The 25,512-nt window shown below is 35.1% G+C and overlaps 1 protein-coding gene across 1 annotated transcript in view; it reads right to left on the bottom strand.

Moving 5' to 3' along the window:
• Window positions 1-25,512, bottom strand: part of LOC126757482 (craniofacial development protein 2-like) — a 467,204-nt gene that overhangs the window by 71,302 nt on the left and 370,390 nt on the right. The window lies entirely within an intron of this gene.

Raw genomic sequence — 25,512 nt, 5'->3', positions numbered from 1 at the left:
ATAATGCGGTCAATAAATACAGTACGCTTATGTATGCTTGCGCATTATTTTTCTTTCGTTTTTTTTTAATTTTTGCGAATTCTCAACTATTTTATGTGATTTTATTTCTTTCGTCTCTCTTTTTTTTGCGCGAATTCTTTGAATTTCTGAACGCGCACATGCGTAAACATACATTCATATGAGCATGTGCAGATACACAAGATAGGATAGAAAGATGTATGCCTTTTAACATCGTATACTATACTAATAAATATTTTTCGAACTAATAGAAATTAAATTTATCACAGCAATATTATGTATGTATATGTATATTAGGTATATTACTGTGATAAATTTAATTTCTATTAGTAAGAAAAATATTTATTAGTATAGTATTACCATGTTAAAATGCAAAAATTAAAGACTAAGTCCGTCGAGATTCGAACCTGCGTTCACATTGTGACTTTTTATGTGCTTACCATCAACACCACTATTGACACTTTCGTGGCGTTGTCTTAAGTATGGTTTGGTTATGCATGTAAGAAATATACGATGGTTCAAATAATTTTGTTTAAGTATAGAAATATGCTTTTGTAGAACATTTGCTTTCGCAAACATACAGACAAATGTGCAAACGACATAATATACATATGTATGATTGTTTCGCATTTTGCTTCTACGCCGGTCAAATTTCTATACAACAAGTAAGGAAGGGCTAAGTTCGGGTGTCACCGAACATTTTATGCTCTCGCATGATAAAGTGATAATCGAGATTTGTGTAAAGTTTTATTCCGCTATCATCATTGGTTCCTAATGTATATACTCGTATTATACAGAAAAGGCATCAGATGGAATTCAAAATAGCGTTATATTGGAAGAAGGCGTGGTTGCTAACCGATTTCACCCATATTTCGTACATGTCATCAGGGTGTTAAGAAAATATTATATACCGAATTTCATTGAAATCGGTCTAGTCGTTCCTGAGATTTGGTTTTTGGTCCATAAGTGGGCGAGGCCACGCCCATGTTCAATTTGTAAAAAAAGCCTGGATGCAGCTTCCTTCTGCCATTTCTCCCGTAAAATTTAGTGTTTCTGACGTTTTTTGTTAGTCGGTTAGCGCACTTTTAGTGATTTTCAACATAACCTTTGTATGGGAGGTGGGCGTGGTTATTATCCGATTTTTCCATTTTTGAACTGTATATGGAAATGCCTGAAGGAAACGACTCTGTAGAGTTTGGTTGACATAGCTATAGTAGTTTCCGAGATATGTACAAAAAACTTAGTAGGGGGCGGGGCCACTCCCACTTTTCCAAAGAAATTGCGTCCGAATATGCCTCTACCTAATGCGATCCTTTGTGCCAAATTTCACTTTAATATCTTTATTTATGGCTTAGTTATGACACTTTATAGGTTTTTGGTTTCCGCCATTTTGTGGGCGTGGCAGTTGGCCGATTTTGCCTATCTTCGAACTTAACCTTCTTATGGAGCCAAGGAATACGTGTACCAAGTTTCATCATGATATCTCAATTTTTACTCAAGTTAAAGCTTGCACGGACGGACGGACGGACAGACGGACAGACGGACGGACAAACGGAACAAATGCAACGCCAATATTGAATACAAGAAATTGACTAAACACCATGATATAAGATATACAAATTATAATGTGACAACCCAATTCGAAGAGTACAAAAGAGAGATGGTTACGCTGCATATTCCCTTCCGCAACGAAGAGACATAACTACTTTCCGAGTCAAAACTCCTTCATTTAGACTTTGCTTTATAAAATGTGCATAATGAATTTAAATGTTGTAGTTTTCTTTCATACAAATGATATGCATTTCTGAATATCACTAAGAAGTAAACTTCTTCCGCGCGTAGGGACTCCACGCACCTTTTTTTATTCAAAGTAGTTTTCTTATGCTTCGATACAGCGTTTAGCACGGTCGATTAGCATTTCAAATGAGTGTTTAAGGTCATTTTTCGGAATGCTCTTGAGAATATCGGTCGTCGCCTTTTGGAAAGCTGAAATGTCCTGAAACCAGTGTCCTTTCATGAGCAAATGAAGTTTTCCAAATAGGTAAAAGTCACAGGGTGCCAGATCAGGTGAGTAGGGGGAGTGATTAATGGTTAATATGGAGTTTTTTGCCAAAAAATCAGTGACAAGCGTCGACCGATGACACGGCGCATTATCGTGCAACAGGCGCCAGGACCCTGCCTCACGGTATTGTGGTCGAGCACGACGAATGCGTGACAAAAGACGCTTCATAACACCAAGGTAAAACATAGCATTAATCGACTGGCCAGATGGGACGGGACGAACTCTCGGTGTACAATACCCTCGGAATCGTAAAAACAAATCAGCATTTTCTTTATTTTTGACTTCTTTTCTTTCTACGGGATAGGCACTGATCACCATAAACTGACCAAAAGCTGCTGTCACTTTTTGGTCGATAACATCGATTGTAGTTATCCAATTGTCTTAAAATTTTTACGAAATGTCAACAAGAGATCAAACTTTTTACCAACAGGTGGCGCCACCAGAAAAAGTTATATTTAAAAAGTTCAGTTTCTTTTGCGACAGACCTTGTGTTTTAATTTAACGCTTAGTTATGGCACTTTATATGTGTTCAGCTAATGGCGATTAGTGGGTGTGACAGTGGTTTGACTACGCCCATCTACGAACTAAATTTTTTTTTGTACTAAGGAACTTGCATACTAAGTTTCAGCAAGACATCTAAATTTTTTACTCAAGTTACAGCTTGCACGAGCGGACGGACGCACGGACGGATAGGCAGACAGTCAACCGGATTTCAACTTTTCTCGTCAGCCTGATCATTTATATGTATACATATAACCCTAATGGTCAGATGGTCAGATGTTATCGCAGTCAGATGTTATCGCAGTCTCTATCTTCATTTTATCACAGAAGAGCTGCCAATTTCAGCTATATATTCTCTATATATTCCCGTTTGGCAGAGTTTCGAACAACTGGAATAAGTACTGCTCTTTCGGATCCTGTTTGTTTCAAAGGAAGATCTAGCACTGGGGACCACAAAACTCTACTACATACTTCGCCGAAAAGCGTTAAGGTACTCCTTCCTTATGGCTATCGGTTGTGAGTGTTTTTCTGTTGGCATCCAACGTGTTAACTTTCCCAGTATACCATATCACCGACAATTCAGGCCTTTTGTCGAACCCTCCTCTTCCTTCGCTCTTAGTCAGAGGCTACTTATTAGGTATTCACAACTAGCCTAGCCCTAGATAGCTTGAGCTTTGTCGAACAAATAATAACACTTTGAGAATAATTAGCTGAAGAGTTGTGCAAACAATTGCAATAATAAATGCAAGTTTTATATCTAAATAATATTTATAATTATTTATCTAAATATCATATTTAGAATTCAAAATTAATAAATTTACCTTATGAATTAATGTGTTTATCTGTTAAATATTACACTATCTATATTCAAAAACGTAAGCAATATTATTTTTGAGTATACGCGAAATTTGGAAATGCTTTGCGATTTCGTCTTTTCTGTGTAATAAAACATTGGTTATGGTTTAAACGCCAATCGCAGTGAAATGATTTAGTGGTTGTAACAATAACAGTAACAACAACAGCAATAAAGCCAGTATAACAGTAAATGCAATAAAGTCTCCAGTACAATGTGTTATACTTTATTTTTAGTATTAACAAAATAAACAAAAAATTATGAAAACCACTCAGGCAACCCATGTACAAACATTTGCAGCCAACACAGGAGTAACTATGATTTATATAATAATTACAACAGCGAGAAAAATATGACCATACAACAACAATAAAAACAATAATAAAAAAGTGAGCACAATGTGTGCAGAGAATAATAAAAACGGTTATAGCCAATTAAACAAAATAATAAAATTATTTACTGGTATTTTGCATTGAAGTACAAGTTGAAGTATTGCAGCAAGCCTAGTGAAGTTGAGTTGATACTTCCTAAACTGTGACGTTTTGCGGTAATAATGCAGACATCAACTGCAGCAATAATTCGCTAACTAATGGCTTACATTTATATTTTTATATGTATTGCATTGAATTCTATACCATATTTATCTGTTGACTGGACATTTGGTTTGCCAGAAAATTCTCTCATGTTTCCACCTGCCAAGTAACTTTAGCAAGTGTCCGTAACGTTGTATGAGATTATAGTGCTTTGCCGCACTCAGTACTCTTTTCGCCATGCTGTAGATTGATTGCTTTGCTATTACCATTGCTAATATTACTGCCAAGATTGTTGTTGCAGTGATAGTTTTTAACAGTGGTAGCGATAAATATATACTTATAAACACTTCCCATTGTGTTTGGTGTCTTCTGCAGCCCGTGATAATTGCTATTATTACGATTGACATTAAAATTTTGATGGCTCAGACTAAGAGTGACAGAAGAAAAGATTGAAGAACGTGGCATTTGTGCGGGGCAGAGAACTGCAAGATGTCGATGGGACTATCACTCATTCATGAAATAGTTAAAACTATGTGCCTTTATTAGTATAGAGTATGTATGCAGAAGTGTGTTACATGCATAGTTAGGGGCGGTATTGCATAATTATAATTATGACGGCGACGTTGTGATTATTAATAATAGTATTGAAGCAGAAATGCTCTACGGTTTCAGACAAATCACAATCAATTTTAACTTAGTTTTAAGTATGCGTACATATATTTACATATAAAAACTATGTGTAAACTACTGAACCAATTTTAGCAAAATTTTGCACGCTGTGTACAATCCCTCCAATTCTTATGCCGACAAAAACGTTTTCGTCTTTACATATTCCTAAATAAAATTTTCACTGCATTGAACATTTTATTATATGAATAATAGTATAAAATGTATACCACAGCAACGCGTGGCCGGATCTACTAATATTTAAATAATTACGAAGTCATAAGCCACTAAATCGTATTTAAAAAAATTTAGCACACTAGTATGTCCAGTTTAATCTAACTTAAAAGATAGTATAATAGTTTATATCTCAATTGCATATGTTACAATGGTTCTGGTAATAATTTGATTTGATGCCAAAAATTGATAAAATCGGGTCCGGTTGACTTCATAACGTATATGTTTGATATTTACTGAAATTAAAATAAAAATAAGTAAAGTAGTTAAACTATTAGTCTTAAAATAATATGGTTTAGCGCTGAGTATTAAAAAAATGGTCTAGACCTTGATCTTGCATCCCTATATAAGGCTACACTCTGTTTGAGTTTTTATCATATATATCTGATTTGAATTAAAAAGCTTAATTTTAATATATGTATGTACATACATAAAATTTTGGACAAGCAAAATGTAGTAATGAAACTAAGATGCCAAATTTGATTGTAGTAAATTCATACAGTTTTCTTGAATAGATAGTCCTGAATTCTTACATATTATTTTAGAAGCGTCAGAGACCTTATAAAGTATATGTGATCAGCGTGACGACCTGAGTGGATTGCCATATCCGTACATTCGTAAGTATATATTCGAATTAATACCTCATTACCAGCTATAGACCCTTCCTGCACTGTTTATTTTTTAGTCTTTGTAAAGCCGAAAAGTTCTGAAAATCCGAAGAACGTTTAGATAAATAAATAATATTGATAATTTTAAAACTATTGTTAATGTTGTATGCCAGATAAGGACCCGAAAAACTTCAACAAGAATAGACCGCAGCAAGCATCTCTTGAAGAGAGCTAAGAAGAGTTTCGCAGGCATTTAATTCAAAATTCAGGATGAAATTGATATCCAAATATCCTAGAGGATGCATGTTCGGCGTTTGGTCGAATCTGTATTAGTTTGTGGAGCAGAACACAAGAAAACAATTTAACTAAGATTCAAAGACAACGAAAAAAGTTGGATTGGTCTGGTATGCCGGTTGGAGCGGTCGAGTGAATATAAATCGCATAGACCCAGATGATTGAAGCTATGTTCTAATAAATCAAGAATTCGATCCTTTATATGTATAACAAGTAGTAAATCATGGTGGAGGATAAATCAAAATACGGCACAGTTAACCAAAAAGTTTTTTAATGAAAATTCTATGTTTAGGATGGCTATCTTTCAGCTCAGAATAATAGAATTCTCAATATAAGCAGGGTAAGATTAAAATATTCTAAATACGGATAAAGTGCTAGTGTGATCTTGGAGTCTTATTAAATCAATGCACAATTGATGTGAGGCAGTAGCGAATACGAAATACTAAGTTTATCTTAAAATTAATATAACCAAAAGGATATTAAATCAAGAATTTTGAATAAATTGTTTTTCTGTTGTTTAAATATATTCCTTTTTATTTTTTTTTTAGTTAGTTAGCATAAATTTTCCGCAGTTATTTTTTTTTTCAAATGGTAATATTGCATTCTGAATAGTTTAAGCTCTTAACGGTCGCTAATCTCCTTTATTCATAATATAATGAACCTGATACTCATTTTAAACCTGTTTGTAATTGATATTCTAAAGATTATCTTACCAAAGTGGCATGGCCGCCATTGACTTGGAATTTCAACCCATTCCATTGTACAGATAATGTGATATGAAACTTTGTATTTGCTTGGGTTATTGGGAATGTGATTAAATTTGAGAGTCTGCGCAGGAGCAGAGGCAGGGTTGAAAGAGAAGCATACATACGTGTTATTCTGTATATAAATAATTCAATATACCCATATGGTAGGTATATGGAAACCGATAAGTAAAATTATTTTTCTGCAGCCATGTTAGTGCCGCAAAGTCGTAAATTTTGTAGCTGTCACTCTTTAATGGAGCTGCCCTAAATTCATGCAACAATCAGCCGCGGCGGCATCACCAACAGCCACACATATTCGAACGAAACAACAAATGTCTACGTGTGTATGCACACCATGCAGTAGAGCAAACACTATAAATATGGTCGACGCAATGTTCCAATGCAATTCGAAATCGAATAGCAAGAATTTGGTTATGGGTGTCCTTCATTTTGGTTAACATCTACCGAGGCTGAGTCAGTTATTCAAATGGGGCATAAGGGAGGATAGCGCAAAAGAATACGGAATGAAAAATGCGGTAATTTATAAGTCGTAAAATGTGTCGCATTCAGACAATGAAACGAAAACCAGTCACAGCAAGAACGAAAATAATTAAATTAAACAAGTAAGGAATGGATAAGTGTGGCTGTAACCGAATATTATGTACTCTCACAATTTTCAAAGATAAAAGCCTTGGGCCTTGTTCCAGGTGTTGTGAGAACTTTGATCGGTCAATTTGGCTGCATGTTTGTATGTGCTATAGTGACTCGATCTAAACAATTTCTTCTTAGATTGCACAGCTGTCTTGGACAGTAACTCATGCCAAATTTGGTAAAGATATCTCGTCAAAAGAACAAGTTTCCATATAAGCACTTGATTCCGATCTTTCAGTTTGTATGACAGCAATATATATATGTATATCCAATATCGGCCACACCGACAAATGAGCACTTCTTGCTCAAAAACTAAAAGTTCGCATGTATGGACAGACGAACGTGATTGAAATGTGATATGTTAATATGTTATGTGATAAAGTAACCTCAACCAAAGAGGTTAAATATAATATATTGCGTATATGACGAAAAAGTCAATTAAATAATAAGAAGCCATAATATAAGAGATATGAGGTTTATCATTAAACCAAGAAGAATTTAATTTTTAAGAAGAATTTCATTAAAATTCCACACATATGTATATTTTCGGGAATAAGTTGAAGTGTATCCAATATTGTACGTTCACTTAATTTTGTTAAGACATCTCACTTATTGACCGATCATGCTATAAATTTAATCGGAATTTTTAAATTCATATATTAGGTATATTGAAAGGAGGATTATTATTCGTCCAATTTTATCCATTTTAGACAAAACGAAAAACTGTTATTAGAGCGGGACTATGTTCATTTAAGATGTCATCAGTATATATGACATAAAGTCAACAGAAAGTTCGAAAATCTATGTATGTGTAAATCTAGTATGAAAAGTTACGGTCCAAGTTTGACTATTTTTGGATATGATGACACATAACTTACACACATATATCTTAAAGTTTTATTTCGATAACGTCAATGGCTATAGATTTATATACTTGAAAATGAAATAATCATTTAAAAATGGGATTTATGGAAAGTAGACGGGGTTATGACTCGATTTTCACAACGAAACATAGGAAAGATTTCACATATTTATCTCAGTTTTGGTAGTTTTTAACGGAACCTTTATATAGGGAGTAGGCAAAATTTTAAATTGAATTCATTTATTTTCACCGTGTTTAAAGAAGCGGTACAAAGACATCTTCTCATCAATTTTGGTTGAAATATCTGTTTGCGAGATTTTAATTAACTGGAGGGTAGGACTACGTCGACTTTTTAAATAGTTTTAAATCGCAGATGCTCATTCATGCTTCGATACTTTGTACAATATTACAGCTTTGTATCTTAATTTGTGGCCTAATTATAATCTTTTAAAGTTTTTCTTTTAACGTCATTTTGAGGGCGTGGCAATAGTACGATACCACCGTTCAGTGCCTATAAACAGCTTTTGTGCATCCATCTCAATTTTTACTCAAGTTATCTCTTGCACCGAGATACAGACAGACAGACGGCCCGGCAGTGACGTGATTGTCTTGCCATACTGATCAGTTACATATATACATATATATAAAAGGGTGGGTCAAAAAGTTATTATTGTTTGTTGTTGTTGATAGACAACTCCAAGAAAGGCTTTTCAAGTATAAATTCTTAACTGTAACGGGAAAGTCTTCCGCCTAGAAAAATTTATATCTTTTTCTAACTGCTTGAAAAAATATTTCCGTTAAGATATATATATGGATTTAGAAAATTAAATGCCCTTCAAAAAAGGTCTATAACGGTTTTTTCGCAAACTTAGCCGTTTAAAAGATATTAACGGTTAAAATTTTATTTTTATATTATTTATTTAACTATATTATTTATCTATTTTTATCTATCTGGATTGGTTTTAACAAAAAAGGTGAACAAAACTATTATACTTTGTTGCAACATGTTGCAAGAGTATAAAAACAACAAAACTGCGCATTCATATACATACATACATTTTAATGCCATCTTACGCATATGGTATGTCAAGGAGTAAATATATATTTGATATTGTGCATTCTAACAAAAGTGGTGTAAAGTGATTTATTCGCTTCAATGATAGTGACAATTGAGAACGTAAATAGATACCAATGAAAGAGAATATTCATAAACCTTTAGCAGGATAGCGTGGCGACTGTTATATTTAAAAAGCATACTACAAGTACATATACATATGTATATACACATGTGTATAAGTTATTAAAATATTCGTAGCAAGTAAGGAGGGGCTAAGTTCGGGTGTCACCGAACATTTTATACTGTCGCATGATAAAGTGATAATCGAGATTTCATTATCCTTCATTTACATATTTTTCAAATACCGTATTTGTGTAAAGTTTTATTCCGCTATCATCATTGGTTCCTAATGTATGTATTATACAGAGAAGGCATCAGATGGAATTCAAAATAGCGTTATATTGGAAGAAGGCGTGATGTGAACCGATTTCACCCATATTTCGTACATATCATCAGGGTGTTAAGAAAATATTATATACCGAATTTCATTGAAATCGGTCTAGTAGTTCCTGAGGAATGGTTTTTGGTCCATAAGTGGGCGACGCCACGCCCATTTTCAATTTAAAAAAAAAAGCCTGGGTGCAGCTTCCTTCTGCCATTTGTTCCGTAAAATTGAGTGTTTCTGACGTTTTTTGTTAGTCGGTTAACGCACTTTTAGTGATTTTCAACATAACCTTTGTATGGGAGGTGGGCGTTGTTATTATCCGATTTCTTCTATTTTTAAACTGTATATGGAAATGCCTGAAGGAAACGACTCTGTAGAGTTTGGTTGACAAAGCTATAGTAGTTTCCTAGATATGTACAAAAAACTTAGTAGGGGGCGGGTCCACTCCCACTTTTCCAAAAAAATTACGTCCACATATGCCCCTCCCTAATACGATCCTTTGTGCCAAATTTCACTTTAATACCTTTGTTTATGGCTTAGTTATGACACTTTATAGGTTTTCGGTTTTCGCCATTTTGTGGGCGTGGCAGTTGGCCGATTTTGCCCATCTTCGAACTTAACCTTCTTATGGAGCCAATAAATACGTGTACCAAGTTTCATCACACGGACGGACGGACGGACAGACGGATTTCAACTCTACTCGTCACCCTGATCACTTTGGTATATATGTATAACCCTATATCTGACTCTTTTAGTTTTAGGACTTACAAACAACCGTTATGTGAACAAAACTATAATACTCTCCTTAGCAACTTTGTTGCGAGAGTATAAAAATTTATACCTTTAACTTAAACAGAGGATTATTATTTTTACTACTTACTTTAAAAAACTCTAAATTTCAATCTAAATATTATTTTTAAATTTAAATTTAATACTTTTATTATGTGATAATTAAAAAAAATTATATTTGTACTTGCATTTATCGTCGAAATGGTTAAAAAATGTTTAAGTTTACTTTTTCTTGCTCTTATGTAGAGAAGTACTTATTTCATTTGTAATGTTTTAACTGTTCATACTGGTTTGCTTTCGTACCTTTTGACGACAGATAAGTAGAAAATCGGGTTGTAAGATTCACTTCATAAATCCTACAGCATCACTGTAAAGGATTTATATATTTTTAATATAGTTTTAAATTCTTATAATCTGGTAATATTGAATTCAGAAACTTAAGTACTAAGTCATTTTGTTCCGTTACAACATTAATCACCCTAAGTTGATTCTTTTTACTGGTAGAAAACTAAATATGTAGAAGTGGCCTTTCGTGCTTAACACTTATAAAATATTTGTAAGCTAAATACTATTTTAATTAATTAAAGTAAAATATTAAGTTGGAAGTTTGAGCGAATTTCAATACTAGTCATACCCATAATGAAATTTGTTTCTGTAGAAGGCAATAAATTTTATATATGGGGTATATGAGAAAAAAAACAACCAGAGAGAGGCAAGGTCAGTATCTTAGGTATTGTATGTACGGCTTAGGCTAGGGTCTAGATCAATCTCATTGATAAGCAGCGATAAACGCTGATTGTTAAATTCAGATGAAAAGTCAAAATGGATGGAAATCACCATCTCACGTATATTGGGGCTAGGGGAAGATCTGGCCTTAACGTTTATCATTATACATGTATACTCGATAACATGTTTCCACCCAATTTCGTGAAGATTATTCACACCCTGACTTACATATTGGGCATAAAATTTGTTAGACTTACGAAAATTATATGTACAGTATTTAGAAACTGAGTAAACTCATGATCCAATTAGGCACTCCAGCTAAAGTACATGTAGCTAGTGTTATAAGTTAACTTAATTTTCCTAAGATGTCGTACATATTTACCGATATATACGTTATAAAATGAACCGGAAGTTTGAAATTATTACATGAGGTATTTGAATTTTATCTTATAAAGCTCAATGTCTTACATATTGATCGACATTTGCGGTATAAAGTCAACCAAGTTGGAAAATATGTATTAGATATGTGTTGTTTAATGGAAGTATTCTTCGGATTTTATCCAGTTCAGGTACAAAGACTCTATTAAGGGACGGAGCGATGTCCACTTTTTTTTAATTTTTAGCCCCCAAATGCCCCTTAATATTGCAAAAGAGAAATTGTAAGCTTTTGAAAATTTTTATTTCGAGTTAATTTCCGAGTTCACTCAATATTATAATAATTTTTGTTTGTATCACCTAGATCTAACTGACATAGATAAGAGATGTATAAATAATATAAATGATCAGAATTGTGACTGTATGCCTGTGCAAGCGATAACTTAAGTAAAAATTACGATATCGTTATGAAGTTGGTATGGAATATAAGCGTAATCAGATTGTGAAACGCCCTTAAAATGCCATTAAGCTGAACCATATAAAATGCTATAAATAGAGGCTTCAAATTAAGCTACAAAACTTCGAGGGCGCTATTTAAGTTGGGAATTTTATAGGAAATTTATAAATTGCTGGCTTTCAAAATTTTTCTTCAGTATTGGATAACAGAAATATGGAGTGATTTTTAGTGTTTTGTGAAGACGGTCTTGCCTGCGAAAAAAAATTCATTACACGATATTATGGTGAGACACTTATTTTTTATGATCTTTATGTTTTTTTTTATATGTTTTGCAACATATTGCTACAGAGTATAATAGTTTTTTCACCTAACGGTTGTTTGTATCACCTAGAAATAAACGAGTTACATACAGGGTTTGCCCGGAAAGTAATAGGACTGATTTTCTTCCGCCGCGACTGTACTTCGGAGCGTGCGCGCATCGACTGAATTCGGTACGCCCTCTACCTAACTCTTAGCTAACACAGGACAAACATTTTCGTTCGACTTGTTTCTGTGAGTGGTGCAAGCCGAAAATGCAGCGTTCGTTAGAGCAGAGGTACGCTATTGAATTCTGTGTGAAACTCAGTAAATCTGCAACTGAGACGTTTGACAAGAAGAGGTATGTTTCGGTGGCAACAGGCCTTTTGGGAGGGCCGGGAAGAGGTCGCTGATGAAAACCGGAAGAATGAGCAAATCCAAAGTGAAAACGATGCTCTTTGTATTCTTTGACATCAAATGCATTGTCCACCATGATTGTTCCTCCTGGACAAATCGTCAACACCAAGTTTTACGTGGAAGTCTTCAAGGGACCCAACCAAACTTTCCTTGCGTACTTTCCTTGCGTCTAAACGTCAAAACCTACTGAACTTTGACAGCTAATCGAGTTCAGTAGGTTTTGACGTTTATCAATTGGAAATGAGCGATGGCCAGATTGAAATCTTTCCAAAAAAATATGTAAATGGAGGGATTTGTTGCATCGTTCAAGACCCCTTATAAAAAATGTAAAACAATGAAAATTAAATAAATTTGTGAAATTTAAAGGTATTTGAAGAAATGTTTTGTAATTTGAAGCATCATACTATTATTTGCAATGGAAAATAATTAAAAACATTTAATGATTGAGAACTAACAAGCTGAAATCCATTTATTGGGTAATGAGAGGTCAAAATTCAGTTGTTCTAATACTATATACTTTAAAATTATTTAAATAGTTTCTCCATATAATAAATAACCACTATATAGTAATTTTTATTCGTACTAAATGTTGAGTGTTTCAATTTAAATATGTTATTATTTTGTTCAATCTGGCCATAATGGAAAATGTTATAAAAAACGCTAATTTTGAAGCGCTCTCACACTGGAATAAGTTGGACATCCCTTTATTCCTGCACCTCAGCTCTCAAGGCTATTTCGGAGAATGCCTTTCGTGACAACTTCAATGGTTGGAAATTGCGCTAGCAGCGTTGCATCGACGTAGAAGGAGCCTTTTGTGAAAGTTTTTAAAGAATTGTAACGATTGGTTCAATAATTCTTTTTAACCGACTTAGTCCTATTACTTAGTGATAATTACATTTAAATTATTTAATAAATATGTATATTTTTATTAAATATTTGTGATTATTATTTTATTAGAGTTATAGTTGAAATAATTATAGAATTTGCACATTTGTAAATGTAAATTGAGTAATATGATAGCAATAATTTGTTAAGATTCAACAATTGTGAAGCTTCATTTAAGTGTATACAAGGGCATGCTAAAATTTAAGTTTGTTTTACAGTTAGTAAAGGTAAAGTAGAATTTTAATTCTATAAGTTAAAAACCTCCGCTGTTTTTGCTATTAGCAAGTTGCAAAGGGAGAATGACAAATGGCTGCGCCACCCAAGCTAAACATTCCAGTTAAAAAAAAAAAGAAACAATAGGCGACTAGAATCCAGTATTCAATTTCGAATGATGAGTTGTGTATACGCCTCCTGCTGGCTGTCGTGATTGAAGCGGAAAATTCCAAGAAATTTAATTTTCAATGCCAATGTTCGTGACTTCAGTGAAGCAGTGAAGCAGCAGAAAAGTATACTTAACAGAGAGTAGGGTATAGCTTAAGGCGGAACCAAAGAGGTGGAGGAAGTGGCGTCGTCTGCATCTACTCACTGATTCGATTCATTGAATGAAGAAGTCATTAAGCCGTTAGAGATGGAACTGGTGTATGTACACTCGAACATTTAATGTTCGCTAAATACCATGTTAGAATTAATTACGGATATTTAGAGTAAAGTGATCAAACTCAGAAATATCATATATTGACTTATGATAATAGCGAAACGCGTTCTGCTATCAACGTTAATACATATATGAATAATGCTGACTAAATCTGTTTAACTGATACACGTTCTTTCACACTATTTATTTACCAAGTATGTTTGTGTTTTACCATAATTAGAATAAACTGTTCTCTCTGTATATTCTTTAGAATTATTTTTTATTACATTCTTCTTCTTCTTAATTGGCGTAGACACCGCTTACGCGATTATAGCCGAGTTAACAACAGCGCGCCAGTCGTTTCTCCTTTTCGCTACGTGGCGCCAATTGGATATTCCAAGCGTAGCCAGGTCCTTCTCCACTTGGTCCTTCCAACGGAGTGGAGGTCTTCCTCTTCCTCTGCTTCCCCCGGCGGGTACAGCGTCGAATACTTTCAGAGCTGGAGTGTTTTCGTCCATCCGGACAACATGACCTAGCCAGCGTAGCCGCTGTCTTTTAATTCGCTGAACTATGTCAATGTCGTCGTATATCTCGTACAGCTCATCGTTCCATCGAATGCGATATTCGCCGTGGCCAACGCGCAAAGGACCATAAATCTTTCGCAGAACTTTTCTCTCGAAAACTCGCAATGTCGACTCATCAGTTGTTGACATCGTCCAAGCCTCTGCACCATATAGCAGGACGGGAATTATGAGCGACTTATAGAGTTTGGCTTTTGTTCGTCGAGAGAGGACTTTACTTTTCAATTGCCTACTCAGTCCGAAGTAGCACCTGTTGGCAAGAGCAATCCTGCGTTGGATTTCCAGGCTGACATTGTTGGTGGTGTTAATACTGGTTCCTAAATAGACGAAATTATCTACAACTTCAAAGTTATGACTGTCAACAGTGACGTGAGTGCCAAGTCGGGAGTGCGACGACTGTTTGTTTGATGACAGGAGATATTTCGTCTTGCCCTCGTTCACTGCCAGACCCATTTGTTTTGCTTCCTTGTCTAGTCTGGAGAAAGCAGAACTAACGGCCGATGATATCAATATCATCAGCATACGCCAGCAGCTGTACACTGTTATAAAAGATGGTACCTTCTCTACTAAGTTCTGCAGCTCGAACTATTTTCTCCAGAAGCAGGTTGAAAAAGTCACACGATAGGGAATCGCCTTGTCTGAAACCTCGTTTGGTATCGAACGGCTCGGAGAGGTCCTTCCCGATTCTGACGGAGCTCTTCGTGTTGCTCAGCGTCAGTTTACACAGCCGTATTAGTTTTGCGGGGATACCAAATTCAGACATCGCGGCATAGAGGCAGCTCCTTTTCGTGCTGTCGAAAGCAGCTTTGAAATCGACGAAGAGGTGGTGTGTGTCGATTCTCCTTTCACGGGTCTTTTCCAAGATTTGGCGCATGGTGAATATCTGGTCGGTTGTTGATTTTCCAGGTCTAAAGCCACACTGATAAGGTCCAATCAGTTTGTTGACGGTGGGCTTTAATCTTTCACTCAATACGCTCGATAGAACCTTATATGCGATGTTGAGGAGGCTAATCCCACGGTAGTTGGCGCAGATTGCGGGGTCTCCTTTTTTATGGATTGGGCATAGCACACTTAAATTCCAATCGTTGGGCATGCTTTCGTCCGACCATATTTTACAAAGAAGCTGATGCATGCACCTTATCAGTTCTTCGCCGCCGTGTTTGAATAGCTCGGCCGGCAATCCGTCGGCCCCTTCCGCTTTGTTGTTCTTCAGGCGGGCAATTGCTATTCGAACTTCTTCATGGTCGGGTAATGGAACGTCTGCTCCATCGTCATCGATTGGGGAATCGGGTTCGCTTTCTCCTGGCGTTGTGCATTCACTTCCATTCAGCAGGCTGGAGAAGTGTTCCCTCCATAATTTAAGTATGCTCTGGGCATCGGTCACTAGATCACCTTTGGGGGTTCTACAAGAGTATGCTCCGGTCTTGAAACCTTCTGTAAGCCGCCGCATTTTTTCGTAGAATTTTCGAGCATTACCCCTGTCGGCCAGCTTATCAAGCTCTTCATACTCACGCATTTCGGCCTCTTTCTTTTTCTGTCTGCAGATGCGTCTCGCTTCCCTCTTCAATTCTCGGTATCTATCCCATCCCGCACGTGTTGTGGTCGATCGTAACGTTGCGAGGTAGGCAGCCTGTTTTCTCTCCGCTGCGGCGCGGCACTCCTCGTCGTACCAGTTGTTTCCTTTGCACTTTCCGAAAACCAAGGGTTTCGGATGCAGCTGTACGTAAGGAGTTTGAAATGCCGTCCCACAGTTCCCTTATACCGAGTTGTTGATGAGTGCTCTCAGAGAGCAGGAGTGCAAGCCGAGTAGAAAATCGTTCGGCAGTCTGTTGTGATTGCAGCTTTTCGACGTGGAACCTTCCTTGTGTTTGTTGGCGTGCGTTTTTTGCTGCACAGAGGCGGGTGCGAATCTTGGCTGCAACAAGATAGTGGTCCGAGTCGATGTTAGGACCTCGGAGCGCACGCACATCTAAAACACTGGAGACGTGTCTTCCGTCTATCACAACATGATCGATCTGGTTGGTAGTTTTTCGATCCGGAGACAGCCAGGTAGCTTGATGAATTTTTTTGTGCTGGAATCTAGTACTACAGATAACCATATTTCGGGCCCCGGCGAAGTCGATCAGCCTCAACCCATTTGGGGATGTTTCCTCGTGGAGGCTGAATTTACCGACCATAGTGCCAAAGATACCTTCTTTGCCCACCCTGGCGTTAAAGTCGCCAAGCACGATTTTGACATCGTGGCGGGGGCATCTCTCATAAGTGCGTTCCAAGCACTCATAAAAGGCATCTTTGGTGACATCGTCCTTCTCATCCGTCGGAGCGTGGGCGCAGATCAGCGATATGTTGAAGAACCTCGCTTTGATGCGGATTGTGGCTAGACGTTCATTCACCGGAGTGAATGATAGTACTCGGCGACGGAGTCTCTCTCCCCACGAATCCCACACCAAACTTGCGCTCCTTTATATGGCCACTGTAGTAAATGTCACAAGGACCTACTCGTCTTTGTCCTTGTCCCGTCCATCGCATTTCTTGGACGGCGGTGATGTCAGCCTTTATTTTCACGAGGACATCAACCAGCTGGGCAGCGGCACCTTCCCAATTAAGGGACCGGACATTCCAGGTGCATGCCCTTAAATCGTAGTCCTTATTTCGTTTGCCGTGGTCGTCATCAAAAGGGGGGTCTCTCATCCGAGGCTGGTTGTTACTGTTCATTGGGGTAGGCTTTTTACGTGGCGGGTCCCAAACCCAGCGCACAACCCTATGCAGGGGATGTTTCGCCTTCTCACTTTAGCTCACCTTCGAACGGATGTTCTTAGGCTAACCAGAGGATACTTGGTCAAAGACCGGAAGTCGTGAGCTGCTTGAGTCATATGTAAAAGAATCGTTTCTGGCCACTCCCAAGTGAATGGCGATCAGAGAACTTTCCTCACTTGCGTGAACTTCTACACATGACCCCATCCTCCATTACATTTTGAACATAAAAAAATAAAACAAGTAAGGGAGTGCTAATATTCATTCAAATATTCATACTCTTGTATACTATCATAACCGAAGCTAGAGAAATACCTTCAGGGACATAAGGCTTAATTTATATATTGGGTCCAGGGCGAGTTTTCGTCCGATGTCGTTCTTGAATTGTATACTAGAAAGTAAAATTTTCAATTCAAAGTAGATGTGGTCCGATTTCGCCCATTTTCACAAAAAAAAAACGTAAGAGAAATATCATGTACCGAATTTGATTGAAATCGATTGGACGGGTTTCGAGATATGTGATGTGACGCCCATCAAAGAAGAAGAATATTGGAGATTGATCAAAAAATTGTCGATGCCTCAAAAACCGAGCACCTCTTGTTGTTGTTCAGAATTTTTTGTTTTGTCCATTACATAAACAATGATACTCATACTAACACGTTTCTTTTGATTTACATCATCTCGAGATTTCAAAACATAATTTGGGGTCCATGGTGTATGAGTGTAGAGTCAACCAAGTTGTTCACGAAGTTAATAATTAAAACCGATTAACAATGAAATACTTATGTAAATTTTGATAAAGCTTTATTTAATTCCATTCCACTTTAATTTATGAATGCACGATTGTAATAAAACTGAAATGATCTCTTAAGTGATTGACATTTTTAGATTTTTTTAAATGGATACATTTTTAAAGGTGTACATTAATACAGTTACGGTATTGACTGTATCATTTTTGCTAAACTTTTTGGTGCAAGTATCTAATAATGCATTTATTTTATTTGTCAATTGTCGTATTACCAAGGTGTAGAAAACTTTATGAAGTAAACATAGCTTGAATCTAAATGTTTATTTATACTTTGAACTGATTCCTTGATAATATTCCATATTCAAAAATATGTTATAAATTTGTAATTTTTCTTTCATTCTCTAACCCAGCTTTTTTCTACGTACTTACAAGTTAGTTTTAATTGGTTAATAACACTGAAGTAAGCCATATTAGCATAAGTTCTAATGAGCATTTCAAAATCAAATGTAGGTATAGTACATACAAGGTCTGTCGCAAAGGAAACAGAACTTTTTAAATATAAATGTTTCTGGTGGCGTCACCTATTGGTGGGTATATGAAATAAAAAGTTGACATTTCGTAAAAATTTCAAGACAATTGGATAACTACAATCGATGTTATAGATCAAAAGGTGACCGCAGCTTTTTGACAGCGAAGGAGATTAGGGAATTTCGATTAGCTGATTTCAGAAAAGGCGGGATGCCAGAAGTAAACCGCTATAATTACTTGACGAAATTAGTGTGAAATGAAATTTCATTGAACTGTGCGATCATATTGTGGCAAAATAACTGTTTATGTAAATTAATTAATGATTTTGCATTTTAGCATTTATATAGTATGTATGCATTTTCCAAGTGTTTAATTTAGTGTTTTGTATATAAATGTTGTATATAATACCCAATCTAATATTTTTCAGCAGTGGCATCGTTGACAAATGTTATAAAAAATGCGAGTTTTGACAGCTCTCTCTCGAATCAAAGAGTCTCGTATCATATTATCCATGGCTTTTGGTCATCGGTCGTAAAATGCATTTTGAACAAAGAGCAAATATTAAATTTTGTTTTAAACTTGGGAAAACGTTTACTGAAACATTTCAAATGATGAAAAAAGTTTATGGTGATCAGTGCCTATCCCGTAGTCATGTGCATGAGTGTTTTAAGCGATTCCAAGAAGGTCGTGAGGACCTCTGTGACGATCAGAAGTCGGTCGTCTTCAGAAGTCAAAAATAAATACAATGCTGATTTGTTTTTACGATTCCGAGGGTATTGTACACCGAGAGTTCGTCCCACCTGGCCAAACGATTAATGCTATGTTTTATCTTGGTGTTATGTAGCGTCTTTTGTCACGCATTCGTCGTGCTCGACCACCATACCGTGAGGCAGGGTCCTGGCGCCTGTTGCACGATAATGCGCCGTGTCATCGGTCGACGCTTGTCACTGATTTTTTGGCAAAAAACTCCATATTAACCATTAATCACTCACCCTGCTCACCTGGTGCCAGATCCCCTGTGACTTTTACTTATTTAGAAAACTTCATTTGCCCATGAAAGGACACTGGTTTCAGGACGTTTCAGCTATCCAAAAGGCGACGACCGATATTCTCAAGAGCATTCCGAAAAATGACCTTAAACACTCATTTGAAATGCTAATTGACCGGGCTAAACGCTGTATCGAAGCGCAAGGAAACTACTTTGAATAAAAAAATATAACTTTTGAAAAATATTAATTTTTTGTTGTTTTTTTAACAGTCCGATTTCTTTTGCGACAGACCTTGTATTATTTCTTCCTGCTATTCTAATTTTGATTGTAAACGAAAAATTTGGAAAGAATAAGAAGTTTCCTAATATTTTCTCCAATTTCTAAGGTTCAATCAAAGGTACTCTGTTCTGCCTCAAAACTAACTTCTGTATATAACGACGGTCGCACGAATAATTTTATGAAGGGACATAAAAATATCTTTATCTTGATTTTGTAGTGTTGCCTTGGACAAACATTTTAGTAAAATTTCGTGAGACATGTTGTCAAACGAAAGAGTATTCCGTACAATAATTGAGTTGGATTCGTCAGTTTATAGTTGCACGATATCGATGGTTCCGTCAAATGAGCAGCTTCTTAAATAGAAAAGGAAGTGTAAAAAGTTTCAGATCGAGACATCAAAACGTGAGCCACTAGTTCGCGTATATATAGACGAAAATGGCTAAATCCGTCCGTTTGCCTGTTGTCCCGTCTGTATATTTACGAACCAGTCTGTCAGTTTTTGAGATATAGATCTGAAATCTTGGACCCATCCTTTTATCATCAAGAAGGTGCACATTTGTCGGAACGGCTGAGAGACAAACTGAAAGATCGGAATGAAGGGCTTGTATGGAAAACTTTATGTTAAGAAGAATGAATACGAAAACATTATTTTTTAAATATGCGATGAAGTTATCCCTATTATGTTTATAAAATATACAATTATATTTTCAAAATAATGATTTATTTACAAATGTATATTTTTGAGAGCATATGAATGCGGCATTTCATACTTGTTTATCCTACTCGTAGGCATGAAAAAGTGCTTTGTCAACTCAATTTGGCAAAGTTTCTGTTCCGTGCGAACATTCGAAAAATATAATGACTGTAAGGTGGATACGACAATAAAATAATTACTCTTTCACTATTCTAATAATATTATAATGTTTTTTGGACCCCAAGGTGTACTCTAAGCAAAAAAAAAATAACTTTTTTTGAAAATACTGGTCTAAGCCCTAAAATAACGTAACAAATGTTACTAAGTCATTCGAAAATAAAATCACAACTTTTAAAATTTAAAAAATTTAATTATTTATTTAGATAAAAATTGTATTACGCAGGTAAGGAAAGGCTAAGTTCGGATGTAACCGAACATCTTGCAACACGCAAGAATCAAAGCACCGAAAAGTACTTCTGATGCCGGTAAAACTTTATATTAAAAAATATTGCGAAAGAATTCAACATTCCTTATTAGAAGAAATTGTGAGTAAATTGCAAACCGCCTTACTTTTTTGCCTATGAACGCGCATACCAAGTTTCAACTCGCCATCCTGATTTTTTATATATATATAAACCTATATCCAGTAATTTTACGTGATACACACAACTGTTAGGTAAACAAAACTATTATACTTTATAATAACCTGTTGCAAAGTATAAAAAAGTTGCGAAAAACTCAATATTCATTATAATTGGTAATTTATTAAGTTATATAATAAGTCATAGACTTTATTAGTTCCATAAATATATTTTATGAGATATATCTGACATAAACTTAACCAAAGAGGCTACAATTAATATAGTGAATTGATATGCAAAACGTCAACCAGAAGATCGCAATTGATGATATTAGAGATATGAGTTTAAGACCAACTCCAGTCATGTTCAGCGCTAAACCATAAATAGGATAACGGAAACCGTTATAGCCAGTATAATGAAATTTCACATATCTTGGGCCTTAAACTAAAGTTTATCCAATAATAAACGTTCAGCTAATTTTGCAAATATATCTTATATATTGTCCGACTTGTTTGATATAAGACAAACTGGAAGTCTGAAAATGATTTTATGAGGTATATGGGAGATAGGTGTATTTTATCTATATTTGATATTACTACATATTATAAGCGGATACATATGCTCTCTGAACTTCATTAACTTTAAAATCTATTTCAAAAGATGTATGTTTAACATTAAATATAGCATATTCAAAAATGTTTTTAACACAGATAAAAAAAATTAATACTAAAGCTAAAAATGCGCCTTATTCACATCAAAAAAGTTTACATACATTAATGATTATTTATATAAATCAAAAGTGATTACAATAGTTTTAGATGTGTTTATTATTTTTTTTTTGCCTTCATTTTGTTGCAATTATTGCCCCAGACGTCGACGCGTGCTCCCCACTCAATTTTTAGTGTTATTTCCGTATATTTTGACCCACTAAGTGGATAAGGCAGTTTTTAGGCCTTCATTGATGAAATTCGATGTTTTTGAATATGGTTTTCAAATAAGTTCCAGATACGTTGAATAGGATTAATGTCTGGTGGTTGCGGGGCATATGGAGATAGTTTCAATTCTATAACAACCCTTCACGTTCAAGATACGATTTGTATTTTGGGTCGTTATCCTGTTGGAAATTGATTTTGTTGCTATTAACAACCGATGTTCAGATACATGTGTTTATCCATTTTTGAAATGTTCACTTTCATATTGGAAAGTGAAATAATCAGATGGAATCAGAGTAAATATTATGTAGATATTATATTAGATAATATTATGTAGTTATATAGAGATTATGGGTTTTAACCTAATTGTAGACATGGTGGGGTGGTTATCAACGTGTTACCAAAAACTGTGTGAACTTAATAGAGTTATAGTGTACATATATTCAGATTGTCATTCAGAAAATGGTTGTCGAATCGACAAATTAGATAATTCATATGGTGATCTTGTGTCCATATGTATATGTAATTATATAGTGGGAGCTATCACATCAGTCGTATGATGTTTGAAATTTTTTGCTATGTGTTTATTATATTTCTAAGTTGTTTTGTGAAACTTAATGTAAATGAAATTTTTCTGTTTGGAATATGAAAAGAAATACGACAAGCAGATATGTATTTCCTTTTATTATTCACGAAGTGTGTATGGTAAATACTTGTAAGTATAATCGAATATGCAAGAAGGGCTGAAATAAATGTTTGGAAACAGATGTAGAAATCTGAAGAAATGGATGAAAGTCCTAAATTAAAATGAGTATAGGCTATTTGCTGGTGTGCTGCCAACTTTGCATCTAGGTTTATAAAACTTATATTATGGGATGAAGCTTAGAAATAATTCAATTTACCCGACATTACTAAGGAAGCAAAATATTGATGGGCTTAGAGATTTCGCACATATGAATATGTTGTATAGGTGGGGTGCTTTTCAAAAGATGGGCAAAAAGTCCATCTTATGATTATCGGACTCCTGTCTCCAGGTTAAAAATTCGAAAGAATTGAATTGAAGGTTTGAATGGTACTACATTATATTATGCAAATCCTTATTGTCAAACGAAACTTTTAATCAAAAAATGATCCAAATTTACCTGGAAACATTTATTTACTCAGAAATATAATACTTCATTAGTAATTTTCGGCGATTTTTATACTAGCGGTTTCAGAAAATTTTTTACACGAATTTATGTTTAAAAATAATGTCTAAGGTTCTTAAATTGTTTTACTAATTATAGAACGAATTTAAGGAGATGAACTTATTAAACTAGTGTATAATTCATATATAATATATACAGCTGACGTTACTATTAAAGTCATTAGTTAATAATAAATATGTTACATACTACTCCGCACGTTATAGAAATTAGGTAAAGTTTACATGTACATATATACACGTGCACGGAACTATTTATATGTATATAGATTTTGTGTATATAAATGTGAACATTATTGACAATTATCATTATATACCTTAGGTATCTGAGTTGGGACATTATCGTTTAATTTCTATTTCCCTCAAAGCAAGCGTCGCTAGCGTAAGAAGCGCAAACAAGTTTCACTTAATAGTTCAAGTTAATATTATCAATGCAGGCGTTTATACAATTTAAAGCAATAATCACAGTTAACTTAAAAAATGATACACAACAAGCACTAACAACAAATTATTATTTTCCAAAACTTGTTTTCATTCCGTTTATTTATACTCTATATGTACTATTTTATATACTTTTAAATGGCTACAGAAATTTATGGTATATAAGTACATATTTGTATGTACATATGTAGGTATAGAGAAATAAACACAACAAACGCCTTCGCTTAATGTAAATCATTGGTGTGACAGAGAGAGCAGTAAATAAGAATAATCAACGAAGTACTCAACATGAGATCGAATAGAGTCCATACTACCGCATCATTTAAAGGATTCGAAAAAAACCTTTCAACAAAAATATTTATTTGTATGTGTAAATATAAGAAATGAATTTATCTGAAGGGTGAGTTAGCTATTGAATTTACATATCTTTACCAATGCTCCTACACGCATTGGTGGCAGGGAAGCTTCTGAGAAAGCCAAACATCTCAGTTGTAATAAATTACACTCTCGAGTAGCTGGGGTGGCAAAGCTTTTTTATTTGTAGATATAAGAAGTGAGTTACGAGAGACTTGCGAGAGCCAGAGCCAAAATAGCTCAATAACAGCCGTACTCACAGTCAATTTTAAATACAAAGCCGCACACAAATTGGTTGGCGCGTTAAATTGTGAAAATGCATTTAACTGCGTACATATGTATATGTACATAAATGTACATATATATGTACATATAAATATGTATGTATATATACATACATTTACATTATATACACACATACTGACTGAGGACCGACGATTTGTGGATAAAGAAAAATTTGAAAATTGAAGTAATCTGAACATATAAATGAAATGCAAAGAAGAAAAGAGAGCGCCAAAAGAGTACAAAAGAAGCACAAAGCAAATTTTCCAACCTCAACGAGTTTTTACGATGAATTTTTATTTGGCATTTGGTCGTAAACTTCTAGTTGGTGTGGAGTGTGCGGCGCGCTACATCCAGTGGTTGGAATTGTAAATCCAAAAATCGAAGCAAACGTGTGCCATAATCGTTGTAATAGAACATAATTATGTCTCGTCGCGAAAATTTCTTGGCCTAGTTGGTTAAAACTGTGGTTCAGGGTATTGTCGAAAATCGCCGCTCATCGAACGTATGCTTTGTAAACGAAATCCTTTTTCGATACCTTGAAGATTAATGTAAAACTGCGTAAGTGTTTCGAAAATCGGAAATATAAGCTAAAAGAAGATATAACTGATAATTCAATGACAGCCAGTGCTTTTATTTGACATAATCAATTACAACCATATAGTAAAGTAATTTTGTTATACATATGTGTAGTCATAATGTGTTGCCATGTACTTACAACATATTTGCGGGACATTGATAAAAATAATTAGTTTCAACAAATTGTGTTACTTTGCCGTCGCTATATAAAAAAAAATCATTAACAAATGTCATAGTTTCGTTTGCCTTGAAACCTGTGAGCTGAATACGTCATATATTGGCATACATTATGCGTATGTACATTGTTATGCCAAACGCAGGATACAAAACTATGCGAAGGCATTAAACTCATTAACAGTTCGACCTATTTTATTTAGAGGTCATTGTGATTTTTAATCCTTTTTGTGTAACACTCCAAAGGAAATGGAAGCATAAATTTTGTACAATTGCAATTTT

Source organism: Bactrocera neohumeralis, chromosome 2 (assembly GCF_024586455.1).
Source record: "Bactrocera neohumeralis isolate Rockhampton chromosome 2, APGP_CSIRO_Bneo_wtdbg2-racon-allhic-juicebox.fasta_v2, whole genome shotgun sequence".
Lineage (NCBI taxonomy): Eukaryota > Metazoa > Arthropoda > Insecta > Diptera > Tephritidae > Bactrocera > Bactrocera neohumeralis.
This window is presented reverse-complemented; position numbering and strand designations above follow the sequence as displayed.